This window comes from Tachypleus tridentatus, chromosome 7 (assembly GCF_004210375.1).
Source record: "Tachypleus tridentatus isolate NWPU-2018 chromosome 7, ASM421037v1, whole genome shotgun sequence".
Taxonomy (NCBI): Eukaryota; Metazoa; Arthropoda; class Merostomata; order Xiphosura; family Limulidae; genus Tachypleus; species Tachypleus tridentatus.
In genome coordinates this window covers 77,291,873-77,309,802 of record NC_134831.1, presented here as the reverse complement: position 1 = coordinate 77,309,802, position 17,930 = coordinate 77,291,873, and the positions used below count along the sequence as shown (strand labels likewise).

The following is a 17,930-nucleotide window of genomic DNA, read 5'->3' as shown; positions in this document are numbered from 1 at the left end:
AATGTTCTGTCAACCACGGATATCGAAACCCAGTTTCTAGCTGTGGTCTAAATTTCAGACAAGAAACTAGGGTTTATATTTCATTTCTCCTTTTCTCCCGATATATATATTATCTGAAATAATTCATTGTTGTTATACTGGAAAGATGAATCACTGTCCAGTATAAGTTATGGATGAATAGACAGTTCGACAAGTTTCTCAATTTTTATCAATGCTTTGTTCTTTCATGAAAGTCATACACATAACTCGAAATATACTTTTGTCTATTATTAACTATGGTTCTGTGCCTTCGTTTTTTGTTTCAGAATTTCTCGGAAGTTTCTTTAGGGTGGAAAATCGATATTAATACCAAAAACATCAATATCCAATATCAAAAATAAATGAAAAAAAATATCGCTGGACGCTAGCCTAACATTTCGTATCTGTACTAACAAAACATTCTCCATTTATAATCCTCAGTAAGTGTTTAAGAACTAAGAAGCGAGCATTATCTTTGTGTTTAATAGAAACAACAGAACCTCCGGTGGCTTAAACACTTTTAACTCTAAAGTTCGGGACTGAATCCATGAAAACAGTATAAAGCAAACAGCCCACTATTCACCCTTCAACACACAACAGAAACTTCAAAGTGTTACACAGTTTATAGCCCCCCAATGGCACAGCGGTATGTCTATGGATTCACACCGCTAAAAACCGGGTTTCGATACCCATGTTGAGCAGAGCACAGATAGTCCATTACGTAGCTTTGTGCTTAATTCTAAACAAATAAAATATGTGAGAACTATACGTAATTATATCTAATCACAACTAATTCAGCTATATAGATTAGAACCAAAGAGAAACTAATAAATTATGAGACAAATTCTATATAGCAAATTGAAAAATAAATAATGTAGTAAATCACTTAGTTTTAAAAAACTAAGTTATAACACCTACAATAAACTGTGTAGTATTCCCTATTAACAATATATTTCAATTGTTATCCTTGTATTATCAGACAAGATTCGCGCAGTATAGGAGATCTGGTATACAAATAAATAATAAACCAATAGGCCCGGCATGGCCAGGTGGTTAAGGCGCTCGACTCGTAATCCGAGGGTTGCAGGTTCGAATCCCAGTCAAACTAAACATGGTTGTCCTTTCAGCCGTGGGGGCATTATAATGTGACGGTCAATCCCTCTATTCGTTGGTAAAAAGTAGCCCAAGAGTTGGTGGTGGATGGTGATGATTAGCTGCTTTTCCTCTAGTTTTAAACTGCTAAATTAGGGACGGCTAGCGCAGATAGCCCTCATACAGCTTTGCGCGAAATTCAAAATAAAAAACAGACAAACAAACATTAAGTCACCTATAGTTACATCGGTTTCAAATAATCTGAAAGTGAGGAGACTAGCTGTCTACTGTATCATAAAACAATTATTTAAAAACTAAGCGGTACAAATTATGAAACTGAAGAAACTTTAAGTAAGTAATTACTTACAGAACACATAGTGTTATCCTTACATTACTAAAACATCCACCAGTTATTAGTACACAAAAACTAAATCTACTACAAAACTTTCGTGTAATTTATAGAAGTGAGCCTCACACAACCAAAAAAAAAAGATACAAAAGTAAAACGTAACACAAGCTACTTAATTACATTGATGTTTGTTTTTCATCTCATCCTCTCGAGAGGAGGGACACCAGTGGAAGCAAATGTCTATATAATACTCCAAGATAACGGCGATTAACCAGTGACAATCATTTCTCTTGACCCCAACTGTGTAACTTGCATTCGTTTGACATCAAAGATAAATTTCTTCCGGTTGTTACTACCGTTCAGTAAGAGAATTAGAAAGGTGTAGAAAATTAAACAAAACGTTTTCTTTCCACGAGGTATAGAAATAAGAATATATATGTATATATATAAATGCTTCAATAAATTATTACTTTTCTAATCCAATTAATCGAGGTGATTCAATGGAGAGAAGATACAGAACACGCTCCTAGTGTGTAAACAAGTTATCGAAAGCACATCTGTTCCTTCCATATAAATGATCAAGGTATGGTTGGATTGTATTTAGAATTTCGCGCAAAGCTACACAAGGGCTATCTACGCTAGTCGTACCTAATATAGCAATGTAAGACTAAAGGGAAGGCAGCTAATCATCACCACCCACCACCATAGTGGGATAGAGTGTCACATAATAACGCCCTCATGGCCAGGTGATTAGGATACTCGACTTGCAGACTGGGAGCCCCGAGTTCGAATCCCCGTCACACTATACATGTTCCGCCCTTTCAGCAGTGATGGCGTTAAATGTTTCGGTTAGTCCCACTATTTGTTGATAAAAGAGTAGCCCAAGAATTGGCGGTAAGTGGTGATGACCAGCTGCCTTTCCTCTTGTCTTTGACTACTAAATTGGGGACACGGCATGGTCATGTGGGTTAAAGAGTTCGACTCATAATATTAGGGTCGCTGGTTGAAATCACCGTTGCACCAAACATGCTCACCCTTTAAGCGTGGGGGCGTTATAATATGACGGTCAATCCCATTATTCATTGGTAAAAGAGTAGCCCAAGAGTTGGCGGTGAGTGGTGCTGACTAGCTGCCTTCCCTCTAGTCTTACACTGCTAAATTAGGGACGGCTAGCGCAGATAACCCTCAAGTATCTTTGCTCGAAATCGCAAGAAAACAAACTAAATAGGGAGACGTCTAGTGACACAGCCCCCGTGTAGCTTTGCACGAAATTCAAAACAAACAAACAAACAGTTTACGATGAGTGAATTAATTCTACGTTGATACACAGGTTCAATTCACTTGACAGGAAGCTGGCTCGCTCTATTCTTGGCTAGCCACACGTGGTTTACAAGCTAATATTTTACCGAGAAAGATATCCAATACCCTCTTAGAAATAGTAATACCCGAACATAATTCTCTGAATTTAAAACTGTTTTTAATGTTCGAAATCTACAAAAGTTCCTGGTCAAATATCTGTAGTTTTCTGATTAATAAGCGTTTATCGCAATTATAGCTTCCGAGGTTTACAGTGAATTAACTCTAGCTAACCAACAATATTCTGAAAACCGACTCTCCTCACGTAAATTTACAAACTTTAGGCGAGAATCTCAGTTGGCAACAATGTAAAACATATATTGTTGATTCTTACACTCGAGAATATTCTACAAATTTAGAGAACAGGCAGGAATTTGGCAATATACATTTGAGAATATATGTATTTCTAAAATCTTATTAACAGTAGTTTTCCTTAAATATCTTTCACATTTATAAATTATGTCCTGAACTGTAGGATTTTCCTATTTCATGCCCCCTGCTAGTACAGCGTAAGTCTCCGGATTTACAAAGCAAAAATCAGGGGTTCGATTCCCCCCGGTGGGCTTAGCAGATAGCCTGATGTGGCTTTGCTCTAAGAAAACACACAAACACACTCCTATTTCATTTATCTTTCAGATATTTATTAAGAACTTTTGTGCAATTCTGGTTATGTTTTGTACATTATCGAGATATGTGGTACCTTTATTGGATAAAAGCTCTAAACTGTTATCATTAGCTATGACGATATTTTAATAGAAACATCTTTATAGAACAATTACTAACTGTAGATTAGAACTTATCTAGTTCTATATAGCTCGCTATTAAACAAACTAATACTTAAACGTTACAGCTTGCTCACACACAATTGTTTTGGGAGATTTAAATTAATACACGTTGAAACAGCAGGTTTTAGTAAATCAATGTTTAAGTTATGTTGAATAAAGGCTGATCTCTTAACTGATAGCTCTCGTGAGCTGACGAGACGCCCAAAATTTGAAAGGGGTGAGTTATCATTATCTTTCTTTGCAAAAAAATTAGCCCTCGTAAGACCGGCGAACCTTTCGAAATAAAGATAGACAAAACAGTCTCATTGATAAGAAATTATTAGTTTTCAGAGAACTAATATATATACTAATCCAGTTGTTCTAGCGAGGCAATGCAACTAAAAATACATTGTTAGCCCGACATACTAAAATATTTTATTATTTTCTGTGTCCCTGTAATAAGTGATATTCTCATGGGCTCTAATAACCCTACAGTAAAGAACAGTATTACAACAGCTTGAAAATTGCCAGAAAATTTACGAAGGAATTAAACTGATATCTGGTACGATCTACTAACACACTGAATATTAATGTTTATTAAAAACAACAAAATCAAACGACTGATTAGATGCAGCATTTGAAACTACAAACTTCCTCGTTTGTTAGTTTGTTGTTTCACACTAAGACAAAAACATTATATATAAGATTCTATAATGTCATTCTTCTCAATGTCCATGCGATTTTCACGTCACTGTTGATCATTCAAACAAAAAAATAAGGTAAGATACGACCTCGAAGCATCGCCTATGCTGCTAGTGGAAAACATCATTGACCTTCGTTACACAGTATTTCCTATAATAAAGCATCTTTCCCACAAGAAATCTCATTGTAATTTAAGGTGAACGATCCAGACCATTAGGTAACTAAATTGAAAGGAATTTAACCACACTCCTTGAACAAAATTATTTTGTCAAAAATACACACAAAGGACAAAACGCGTAGGTGAGAAACATTGAAACATCTAGATTAACGTGAAACGCTCGTTGTATTAGAGAAGTAACAAAACACTAAATATATTTTGCGTACTTAAAAAAAAAACTTGACTGAAATATGTCAAATGTAGACATTGTCAAAATAGTAAAACTACAAAGCCGATTGGCTTCACCTGTCATCTCGTGCGCACACGTCTATCCGTCAACATATAGTTACGTGCCACCATTGTTTTCTTATATCACTCTCTTGAAACAATACTCTATTTCTTCCAGACTTTTCTTAACTATCGATCACAGTCCGGTAACACAGTCGATTGAGTTCTTTGCTTGAGAAACGATTGGGACGCTTGCCTAGCCAAGCACCTAACCAACCAACAGCAAATCTTCACACCCAACTGACAGTAATTCCCAACGGAGAAATAGAAGGTCGGCATATCAGAAATTTTAACCGATCCTAAATCTGCTGACCAATAAATGCCACAATACCAAGTAAGAATGGTGACACGACAGCAAAAGTAGCTTCACATAACTGTAAGAAAATGTTTACTCTCTCGGTGAGGTGGAACACAGTAAACAGACAGAACACAAATAAAAAATATTAATCTATGGGAAACTTTCTAGAGGGAAATAAGTAGAGACGAACACGTACGAAACGAAAGCCCTGCATGGCCAAGTGGTTAGGGTGCTCTACTCGGAATCTGAGAGTTGCAGGTTCTAGTCCCCATCATACCAAATGCTCGTCTTTTCAGCCGTTGGGGCGTTATAATGTGTCGCTTAATCCCACTATTCGTTGGTAAAAGAGTAACCCAAGAGTTGGCGGTGGGTAATGATGACTATTTGGCTTACTTCTAGTCGTACACTGCTAAATTAAGGACGGCTAGTGCAGATAGCTTTCGTGTAGCTTAGCTTGAAATTCAAACCAAACGGGGCCCGGCATGGCCAAGCGTGTTAAGGCGTACGACTCGTAATCTAAGGGTCGCGGGTTCGCATCCGCGTCGCGCCAAACATGCTCGCCCTTTCAGCCGTGGGGGCGTTATAATATGACGGTCAATCCCACTATTCGTTGGTAAAAGAGTAGCCCAAGAGTTGGCGGTGGGTGGTGATGACTAGCTGCCTTCCCTCTAGTCTTACACTGCTAAATTAGGGACGGCTAGCACAGATAGCCCTTGAGTAGCTTTGTGCGAAATTTTAAAACAAACAAACAAACAAAGCAAACGTACAACGAACATTAGATATTTAAATATTCGTGTAGAAGACTGACGAAGATAGAACAACAATCAGAGAGGCACATCAAAGTTATAAACAAAAAAAGATTTAGACACACATAAAAGGTGCTAAAAATATACACAGAGCAACGAAGTTTACGTAAGTTGTAAAGGTAATAGAAGTGAGAGCTAAAAACTAATAAATAGAATTAGAGAAAACTTAGCAAACACAAAATTTAAATAACTAAATAAATGAAAATAAAAAATAGAGTAATTACAAATTCAGATCTGTGAGTTGGTAGTACAAATGGGAAGGTACAAGACAGAAACCGACCGATATAACGACATAGAACGAAAAGTACCAAGACTAATAAATATTTAGCAGAGATTATCATCAGATTGGTTTGTTTGGAATTTCGCGCAAACCTACTCGAGGGTTATCTGTGCTAGACAATCCTAATTTAGTAGTGTGAGACTAGAGGGAAAGCAGCTAGTCATCTCCACACATCGTCAACTAATGAGCTACTCTTTTATGAACGAATAGTGGGATTGGCCCTCACGGCTAAAAGGGCGAGCATGTTTGGTGTGACGGGGATTCGAACCCACGACCCTCGGATAACAAAGGAAACTAATTATTATGTATACGAGTGCAAAATCATGGCGACTGGAGCTGGATTTCTGAAGAAGTCGTTCATTAAAAATCAAGGATAAAGAAACGTTTAACAACCGCTATTATTTAACTAAGGAAAATAATTATGTGTGTGTGTTTGTAAATTCGTTGACCAGCGAGGGACAAAGAAAATAAGATCAAATAACTCGAATCTGTAAGTGAAAGAACAGAGAACAACTGTCTTTCCTCTTTAGATTAATAAGTCATGCTTGGCTAAAGAGCTTAAACATTCGTTGAGCCTGATAATGGATACTTTTGACCTTTGAATTCCCTTTGAGGGTAAACTACTCAGAAAATTATGATCTTAAAATTAATTAATTGAAACTAAGTTAATGTTACATGCAAAGAAATATAACTAACCTTGATCGAATACCTTTTACTCCAAACAAATTTATCATCTGAAAAGATTAAAGAAGCTAATTAGGAAAATCTGAAACGTTTAGTTTATACAAAGGAGTAATATACGCTAGAGCTCTAGAAAGATTAGAAATGTAAGGATGTCGTCAGTTCCATTTAGCAAGAGCAGCTTTAGTGTTTTCTTTAAATTAGTCCAAATGTTTTATTACAAGCTCAAGTAATTATCAAAGAAATTCCCGTTAATTTAATACCGAAAATGCTCCAATTAAAATTCAGTGTGCTAATTTATAGTGTTACTCTGTGCAGTAATAATAATACTAATATCATCAGCATAACCAGTTTACAATCAAGTAGGAAAACAGTCTCTTACTGTAGATAGAACGAATACTATTTTAAAAATTATCTCTTTCTATATATAGTAAAGCACAATTCACTGAGAATGGGCTCTCCTGCTTACTGAACTTTAAGTTTTGTCCATAAAAATAAAGCCATGTAATATATAAAAAGAATAATTATAGTACAAATTTTACTGTCTGGCTTACCAAACCATCAAATTCAAAAACAAAAAACGTGTTATATGAGAAGTGATTATCAAAGCGATAAAAACTTGTATAGAGCCAAAGCTACAAACTGGGCTATCTGTACTTTTTATGTGTGTGTATTTACTACAGACCCATCAAGAAAACTAAAGGAGATAAATTTTCACCCAGTTTTATTTGTGTTATTAGCAGTAACCATAAGATAACGAAAAATGTGAATATTATCTTATTTGATATTTTAAAAGCCAATAATTTGTATGCAACATAACGTGTGTTTGTGTTTATTTAGTTGACAATAACTGGAAAAAACTTTAGTTGAGTCATAGTATAAAAGCGTTTGTTGCGTTTAGTGCGAAACTGACAACTTGATGTCAGCGTTCTGTCCAATACGAAGAATCGAACTCCAGATTTAAACGTTTTAATTCAGGAAGACAAAAAAGAAAGACAACTTCATTTATCTTTTGAACTAAACGAACTATTCCTTTCTTCATTTATCTGGATAATTCTTTGTTTTCAAGAGATTTTTTTTTAAACAACCTTAATAATGACAAATTTTCCCGGAACTTCTGGTACCTTTTGATACGAGGTATTTGAAAGTATGATTTAGCTTGTCGAAAGTGATTTCAACATCAAATTTATCCTTTTTTAGAAAACCGTATTTTATATGGTTGTAAAACTATACTATTCTTATAAAAAAGTATTATCATTTTGTTAAATTCCCTGGGGATCTCAACTAAAATTCCCTCATTATTTTTTCAAACAACTTAAAACATGGATGAATAACCATTGCTATTAAAAATCAAACTTATACTCTAACACAGTAGCTTTGGCGTTGTGGCTCAGCAGTGTTTGAACAGTGTTCTTTGCAACATATTTCTTTGTGTTATTTGACGGAAGCGTGCGTTTATTTTTCGAATATTCAAGATGGCATTAAGTTGTTTAACACGGAATATCTGAGAATGAATATTAACATGGCTTTAGATAATCCTTCTTTCACACTGTTTAACACCGAATAACTGAGTAGGAATATTAACACAGCTTTAAATAATCCTTGTTTAACACTGAAATATCTGAATATGAATATTAACACGGCTTTAGAGAATCCTTGTTTAACACAGAATAATTGAGTATGAATAGTAACACAGCTTCAGAGAATCCTTATTTCACACTTTTTAACACTGAATAACTGAGTATTAATATTAACACGGCTTTAGAGAATCTTTGTTTCAGACTGTTTAACACTAAATATCTGAATATGAATATTAACACGACTTTAGAGATCCTTGTTTAACCCTGAATAACTGAGTAGAATATTAACACGACTTTAGAGAATCCTTGTTTCACATTGTTTAACACTGAATATCCAGACAGGAATTTCAACGCAAGTCATTGAATAATTCAACTGTATTCTAAGATTGATATACAAAAACTGTCGCACATGTCATCAACATATGTACTAATAATTTTAATTAAGTTTATCATCAAAACGCAAGAAAGCAGGGCCTCTAGAGACCTATGCTGGCCTGTAATACATTAAGCAGGGTCTCTAGAAATCTTACACTATATGCAAAAACGGCTCGTTTGGGATGAGAAAATATTTTACATAGAAGAGCGAACAACGTTTCGACCTTCTTCGGTCATCGTCAGGTTCACAAAGAAAGAGGTAACTGACCGGAAGCTGACCACATGTTTGGAAGGGGTTGTGTAACTAAGTGTCGGAATGTAGAAAGCGGTGTTAGATGTTTGAATATATAATTTTATTTATTTTATCATATTAATATAGCCTTACTTATACAACAACTTAAACCCAAAATAAACCAATATAAAGGAAAGCCTTTATACCTATATTATTATAATAAAATGAACCTGACGATGACCTAAGAAGGTCGAAACGTTGTTCACTCCTCCACGTAATATATTTTCTCAACCGAAACGAGCCGTTTTTACATATATATTTCTCTACAAGTGGGTTTTCTCGATATTACTGAAATCTTACACTGTTCTGTAGTGGTATTAAGCAGAATTTCTGAGAAATTCGCTGTAGCCCTTAAGAATTTGCTTTTGGAATTTCAGTGATTGTTGTTGGTGATTCATTTTTCCATTTATATTTCTACATCACTTCACTAGTTGTCATGCTCTAAATATTCACAGCGCAGACAGCATTCAGGTAGCTTTGCGCGAAATTCAAAACAATTAAATATTCACCAAGGATGTTTAACTCCTTCTAGTATCAAGTATATATTAATTTCACTCAATACTCAATAACCCGAAGAGGAGTATTAATGATTTTCCACTTACTATATTAGTGTTTCATTAACTACATGTAGTGTATTACGTTGCATGAGTGCTCTATACAATATATGGAATTCATTCATCGACCAAGAGTGATATCATTAGATTTCACATTACAGTGTTTTAATGCTTCATAAAGCACGTGACATTTCGTTTCATCATATGAAAATGATCGTTAATGTTTTATTTTTTCTTCATGTATAGTCCTAGTACTTTGTAATTTTTAGGGCAGCCACATTGGGCTATCTGCTGTATCTACCGTGGGAAATCGAGTTCCCACTTTCATAGTAGTAAGTTGTTGTTGTTTTGAATTAACCGCGGGTGCGTTATAATGTACGATCAATCCCACAATTCGTTAGTAAAAGAGTAGCCCAAGGATTGGCGGTGGTTGATGATGAATAGCTGCCTTACCCTCTAGTCTTACACTGCTAAATTAGGGACGGCGAGCGTAGGTAGCCTTCGTGTAGCTTTGCGCGAAATTCAAAACAAACCAAACCTCTAACCATTGCAGTTAAAATTCTTATACGAACGGGAAAACATGTAATCTGGAAGAATCAAACATCATGCCACACTTACGTAATTTTTGACTAAAAAAAGGTAATCATGTTGTGAAAAACTAAAATAATAAAATAATGCAATAAACTGAAGAAATATTCCACGTGTAATCTAAATTAATTTTCAGTTCGGTTCTTCTAAAACGTTAATTAAATAATGCATTATATTTATTCTGTTAACAGCGTGGCATGATTTTTATTCAAACATTCCATTTGACAAACAAAACGTGAAATATTAATAAACCAAACGGTAATTTCGTGGACAAAATAATAAAGTTGTTGTTCTTTTGAATGAAGCACACAGCTACACAATGGGCTATCTGTGCTCTGTCCACCACGGGTATCGAAACCCGGTTTTAGCGTTGTAAGTCCGGGACATACCGATGAGTCACTGAGGGGCAAAAATGTCATCATCACCCGGTATTCCCAGCTGGTCACCCTCCCAAGTACTAACCGAGCCCGACGTTACTTAGCTTCGGGGATCGCACGAGAACCCGCGCTTTCAACGCGATATGAACGATGACGGAGAACACACCTCTTCTTGCCAGGGATAGAACCTGGGACCTTCTGCGTGTGAGGTGGATGTGATAACCACTACACCACAAGCACCCTAAAAAGGCATGTTTGGTGCGAAGGGGATGCGAACCCGCCGCGACCCTCAGATTACGAGTCGCACGCCTTAACCCACCTGGCCATGCCGGGCCTATTATAAACCCACATCGGGCTATCTGCTGAGCCCACCGAGGGGAATTGAACCTCTGATTTTAGCATTGTAAATCCGGAGACATACCGCTGTACTAGCGGGAGGCAAATAATAAAGACGAACAGACAAACAAGATTACTATTGTCTTTATGATTTACATAGTTTGCACATTATGTATAAAATATGCATGTTTATTATGTTTTCTTCAGAATTAAAATCCCCGATACACCAAACATGCTCGTCCTTTCAGCTGTGGGGGCGTTATAATTGGACGGTTAATTCCACTATTCGTTGGTAAAAGAGTAGTCCAAGAGTTCGCGGTGGGTGAAGATGACTAACTGCCTAGTCTCTAGTCTTGCACTGCTAAATTAGGGACGGCTAGCGCAGATAGCTCTCGTGTAACTTTTCGCGAAATTCAAAACAATCTTTCTCAGGATCAAAAACGCGAATGGTTTGCTTTACCCTGAACATTATTAACCTACCTCTAGAGAGCGTGTGCAAAACTGTATTCATCAACACCGTCCACAAAGTAAACTCTTCCACAAAATTCCCAAACAAAAATTAAAACCCCCAACATGGATTGGTTTGGTTTTGGAATTTCGCACAAAGCTACTCGAGGGCTATCTGTGCTAGCCGTCCCTAATTTAGCAGTGTAAGACTAGAGGGAAGGCAGCTAGTCATCACCACCCACCGCCAACTCTTGGGCTACTCTTTTACCAACGAATAGTGAGATTGGCCGTCACATTATAACGCCCCCACGGCTGGGAGGGAGAGAATGTTTAGCGCGACTCGGGCGCGAACACGCGACCCTCAGATTACAAAGCGCACGCTTTAACGCGCTAGGCCATGCCAGGCCCCCCCAAAATGCAGCTCAGATTAATGTAAATACGATTTTAAAGTACATAAAATTATTTTTATGTGAATAATAACGACTTGTTTTATATGAGATGAAAAAGAAGGTCTTTGTTGTTCTCTCTCAGACATTTCTGGATGAATTAGCATATTTTAAATTAATTATTTAATTATGTCGATGTTCCACATATTTCAGTTTAAAACTACGTGATCTCAGATTTTAACAGAGGACTTCACTGTCGTCGCTTTCGGGATCAAATTCTTCATCATTTCAGTTAACGTCTGATATAAAAGTCTAAATCAAAGTAAACGAATAACGCTTTTAATTTTTAAGATAAACCTGAATAAGCATCTTTTGACGCTACCTTTACGGCTGAGCATATTAGACACACTGTTCTTTAAGTAATGTCCGTCTCTTTGTCGTTTCTAACAAAATTTTTCCAGCAAAAGCAAACGGGGTACTGGACGTTAAGGGTTTATGATACTGTATCTCAGGGCACCTGTTATGGGTATTAACACTTTTACTAATAAAGCAGAAAACAACATTTCCACCTTCTTATGCTATCTTCAAATTAACAAAAAGAGAGTTCTTAACTGTCCAGCAACAGTCAGTTGCAAATACTTTATTAACCTGAAAAGAAGGAAACGTTGTTCTCTATTTTATTAATATCCATACCAGCCGTCCTGAGATACATTTTTACTTCATGTGGGTTTCTCGTCATTACGGGTTTATGATATTATTCTTTGTTAGTGAAAGTAGATTACATTTTATTAAAACAAGTAGCGGCAGTTGCATGGTTATTTATTGTGTAAGGTTTTGTGATGTGCTTGCTTCAACTGTCTCCGACAGAAAGTAAGAAAACTCGTAGTTCTGCTGAGGTTATATAGTTTTTCTTAGTTTCACATTGTGCGTTTGTCTGGCTGAAGTGAATCGCAGGTCAGTTGGGAGATGGTAAACTGTGTTGGGACGACAAGTCTGTCAGGTGTACCAAAAGTACCGTTTTCAAAGAGCGCAAAAAAATCTGAAACGTTTCGTGGTTGTTTAATTTTTTACAATGCTTTCTTATACGACCATCTTCCTTTCTGTATGGCTAATCTAGAAAACCAACATAAAACTAGCATACCACATTTAGCACTCACTTAAGATATGAAATAAGCCTATCATCAGATAACACAATCTGTGTATTCCTTCTGAAACTTTTAACAAGCTTAAAACCAAGGCGTTTACATTGTATGTATGACTCCTACAGCTATCCTACCTTATGAACGTTACGCCCAGCGAAAGATATGATCAAACCACACGACGTACATTCAATGCTGCCTTTAGGTTTTCTGCCGCTGTAGGTAAAGACTTTAGAATGCCATTCCTGACGAAACTCCTGAACCATTACGAACAGTAAATATATATATATATATATGTATACAACATTACAAAGACGAAATTTGCAATTACCAGCAAACTCTTACTTTAGTAAGCCTATCTTTATACCATTTCGAACTCCGTACAATCTTTATCGTCTGTTTTTAGTTGCCAAGGTGTGAAATACTTCTTCAGGGCTTAGTTATTTTTTTCAATTTAGCAGAAGTTTGTTTTATATTTGAATTGGTCAATCTGTGGTGTCCATGTCTACGAATGCATTTTGTCCATCAGCAAAACATATCTAAATATGTAAAGCGAGATAGATCAGCAAAACATATCTAAATATGTAAAGCGAGATAGATCAGCAAAACATATCTAAATATGTAAAGCGAGATAGATCAGCAAAACATATCTAAATATGTAAAGCGAGATAGATCAGCAAAACATATCTAAATGTGTAAAGCGTCAGTTCAACAGAAAGTGAATTTTAATATTAAAAAAAAAAACTTTTATTGATATTTCTACCTCCTGTAGTTGCCTACGTTGTCTGCTCACTAAATCCAGGACTACAGGTTTAAAGTAAGAAACACGGAGGTTACTTGTACAGAAATAAGCCCTTCCCTTCATGATATCTCATTGAAATAAACATCTACAGTACCAGCTGCTCGTGAAGCATACACTAATTTCTCACGACGAATACTAATATTCTTCAATACTTATTAATGATGTTATAAAAACACGTAGGTTCAAGAGGTCTTTATAGAAATGAAATAAAAGTCTATAACCCGAGCGCTTTCGAAAGGTCCACCTTTTTCGCTCGGGTTATAGACTTTTTATTTCCTTCTGTGCTTGTAACTACTTGTTTGGGCGGAAAATCGTTATTCTGCTAGCACTGCTATTTTTCAGTGATTGTAAGTACTTGTAAGAGTGGAGTTCTACTGTTCCTTAATGCTTGAAAATAATTATCGAGGTCAGCGCCTTCAGTAGAAAGGACCATTATTCCGTGTTTAAGATATATAAAACTTTCATATTTACTTATCGCTTGTTTTTCAATTTCAAGCAAAGCTACACGAGGGCTATATGAGTTAGCCGTCCCCAAGGCAGTGGATATCACCACCCACTGCGAACTCTGGGTCTACTCTTTTGCCCACAAATAGTGGGATTGACCATCACTTTCTAACGCCCCCACCGCTGAAAGGACGAGCATGTTTAGTATGACAAGGATTCGAACGCCTTAACCACCTAGCCATACCGGGCCTATATTTATTTATTTTTGTTGCAGTTATGGTAGGACTTTCTTGTTAAGATGCTTATGAGAAGTTTTATAAATTCTGAAGTCAGAAGTTAAAAAGATACTGGAGAATGGCTAGTTTTCAACCGACATTAAAGTGAAAGCTTTTCAATTACGTGCACGAAAAACGAACAGAAAACATACTTTGTTGTAACAAGTAACACAGTAATACCAGTTATGACGTATATAGACAGGTGAGCGGAATTACGTCGTATAGGTAGACAGACACGTAGGCAGACAGATGCATAGACACGCAGGAAAACGGACGTGTAGACTGTTCTTTATTGAGTGGACTTGTGGGTGGCTAGAATTTTAATCTCGCATTTTTACATGCGTTTCTTCTTCGAACCTTTGAATTAAATAGACAGATAGGTGGATGGTTCATAGTTATACCAGTTTTTACACGTTTCACACACGAAGAACAATATTAACACAATACAAACACAGTTTTCATTACACTGTTACAGATGACCATTATACTTACAGTATGTAGTAATTATGAGTAAATATTACCTATTTACAAATATTTAAAATGGACGCCAGATATTACGAAATAAAGTCACAACTTCTTTTATCTACAAGGGCCCGGCATGGCCTAGCGCGTTGAGGCGTGCATTACGTAATCTGAGGGTCGCGGGTTCGCGCCCGAGTCGCGCCAAACATGCTCGCCCTCCCAGCCGTGGGGGCGTTATAATGTGACGATCAATCCCACTATTAGTTCGTAAAAGAGTAGCCTAACAGTTGGCGGTGGGTGGTGATGACTAGCTGGCTTCCCTCTAGTCTTACACTGCTAAATTAGGGACGGCTAGCACAGATAGCTCTCGAGTAGCTTTGTGCGAGATTCCAAAACAAAACAAAATTTATCTACAATCTACAGTCTTAACAGATAATTTCAAACATGTTAAATGGGTAGTTGTGAATATTCTTGATGAAAAAAGACAACAACATATTATTATTATAGAAGTTTCATTCAGACATTAATTACATATAAAAATATAAAATAATTGTCATTTAAAGTATTAATAATCAACTGGAGTTCCCTGGAGGGAAGTTATGTCAACTTGTGATCGAAAATGACATTAAAAGCTGCTTCCCTTATGTGTACTTGTAAAAATGTCCATAAAAACTGTTAAAACAGAAAATGCGAAACCGCAACTTTTAAAGGTATCTTTAAATGGATCCAACAAACATTCATGCCAAATGTGGTGAAGGTCCATCAACAGGGGAAGAAGTTATTGTACAAAACCCCAATAAAACCACAAAACTGAACATTTTCATGCATCTCCCCACATACCCAATGACTCTCTACACCAAATATGGCGAAGATTTGTTTAAACCTTGCGAAGTAATTACATGGATATACAACAGACAGTACTATTATATATATATATATAAATTTTAAAACTTGTATTATAAATATTACGCAGGAAAAACTAATCTAAAAATGTGAATATTACAATATCTTGGTTAATAAGCCATGCACGTTTTTGACTCCATTTCTTTCTTGTTTGTTTAAGATTCTAATTCACCATTTTATTTGGTCCACATGTATTCTAACGTCATCCGGAATTTCAGTCTAATAATAACGTGCTATTACCTTTTTAATTACTTTAAGCTACGGAATATGTTGTTTTTTTCTATCTCGCACTATGATAGTTAGCCAAAGATATTAATAAAAGTCCGCAATCCAATTACAACACAAGTATAAATGCCAATGTTATACGGTTTACATGTTCTTGTCCCCCGCTGGTACAGCGGTAAGTCTACGGATTTACAACGCTAAAATCAGGGGTTTGATTCCCCTCGGTAGATTCAGCAGATAGCCCAATGTGGCTTTGCTATAAGAAACACACACACACGTTCTTCCTGAAATAAACGAACATAATTTAGTAATCACGCAGGCGGTAGCTCTGATAATGTAGAAATGGTTCGGATTGTTCATCGAAATGGTATTTTAAATATTTCTCAATGGGTCATCAGAACTTTACAATAGTAATCATTGCTTACTTTTATAACAATATCTGCGTAATTACTGAGCCACAAGTTCCGGAGACCCCCGCTGGAACAGCGGTAAGTCTTCGGCTATAAAACGCTAAAATCAGGGATTCGATACCCCTCGTTAAACACAGCAAATAACCTGATGCGACTTTGTTATAAGAAAAAAATACACACACGAGTTCTAGGAATGTCTGTAGCAAAAAGTCTGAATCAGTGATGTCGAGAAAACCCACTTGTAGAGAAAAATATATGTAAAAAAGGCTCGTTTGGGTTGAGAAAATATTTTACATAGAAGAGCGAACAACGATGGACGAAGAAGGTCGAAACGTTGTTCGCTCTTCTATGTAAAATATTTTCTCAATCCAAACGAGCCGTTTATGCATATATATTCCTCAAAAAGTCTGATTTTCTTCTTGTTGTTTTTTCGCTTTTTTTATTACATGAAAACACGAAAACCAAAACAATAGTGTCAACCAGTTTCACTAATGAGATACTTTCAAACGAAGTATCCGATTTTATAACTATTATTAATAACTAGTAGCAACTAAAAAAACGTAATTCTAGTGTAAACAATGTTACCTGTTAAAGTTAGCCAAACGATGTTATCATTACCTGTTAAAGTTAGCTTTCTTACAGAAATTTAGTGTTTCTTACGTACAGAATTAAACAGGAATGAACAGCCTATATTAAACAACCAATAAATATTACAGTTGGAACTTGGTTATAGATACACCATTTTTATGTCTATCGAAAAACTGCTTGAAAAACAAGGAAATATAAACTTTTCAAAGAAGGAAGTGAATATAATGATGGCTGATGCCAGTCTCTAAAAACAATGAAAACAAAGCAGTGGGGAAATCATTTGCATCAACACTACATAATAGCACTATATGTAAAAAACTATTAAATCACAGTATACCATCGTTTTGTCTGTTAACACTCTACCACACATTATGTTTGTGTTATTACGTAGGGATGATTCGTATGCCATCCCTACAATTTTGTTTTAATTGTTTTTGAGAGACTGATATCAGCCATCTTTACATTTGTTCCCTTTTTTTTTCTGGAAATATTTTTCTTTACGTGTACTAGATAATAGTTATTACCAGTCATTGTATTTTAATACGGACACAATCAGGCTTCAGTCACACTTATTCGTTTTAACCATAGAGGGAAAGACTAGCGCATCTTGCAGTCTCCACTGCGCATCCGTGTCACGTTTTCCGACAACGTGCTATTTGGTAACTTAAGAGGATAGTCCTTCAAAAAAGCTATTTACTCTTGTTTCTATGGAATTGTTGTAGAAGGTTTTCGTGTCCTGTTTTGTTACTGGTGATTCTGTGACAGATATATTACTTTGTTCATTGTTAGTTACATGTTCACTGCTATTGTTTATGTTGTATTGTAACCACAATCACACTCTTAATTTTTATCTTTCTATAAACGTTGCGGTCAGATTAACTTAATAATTTTCCCATCCGTTTTTTTGCTCGTCCACAATATCTAACATTGTTAATCACAAATATTTATCAACCGTG

At 36.0% G+C, this 17,930-nt stretch overlaps 1 protein-coding gene and 1 pseudogene across 1 annotated transcript in view; both read right to left on the bottom strand.

Annotated features, from left to right (window-relative positions):
* LOC143256027 (A-type potassium channel modulatory protein DPP6-like) overlaps positions 1 to 17,930 on the bottom strand; it is a 367,278-nt gene that overhangs the window by 301,962 nt on the left and 47,386 nt on the right. The gene's annotated exons all lie outside the window — the stretch shown is intronic.
* Positions 10,594 to 10,712, bottom strand: LOC143258281 (5S ribosomal RNA; annotated as a pseudogene).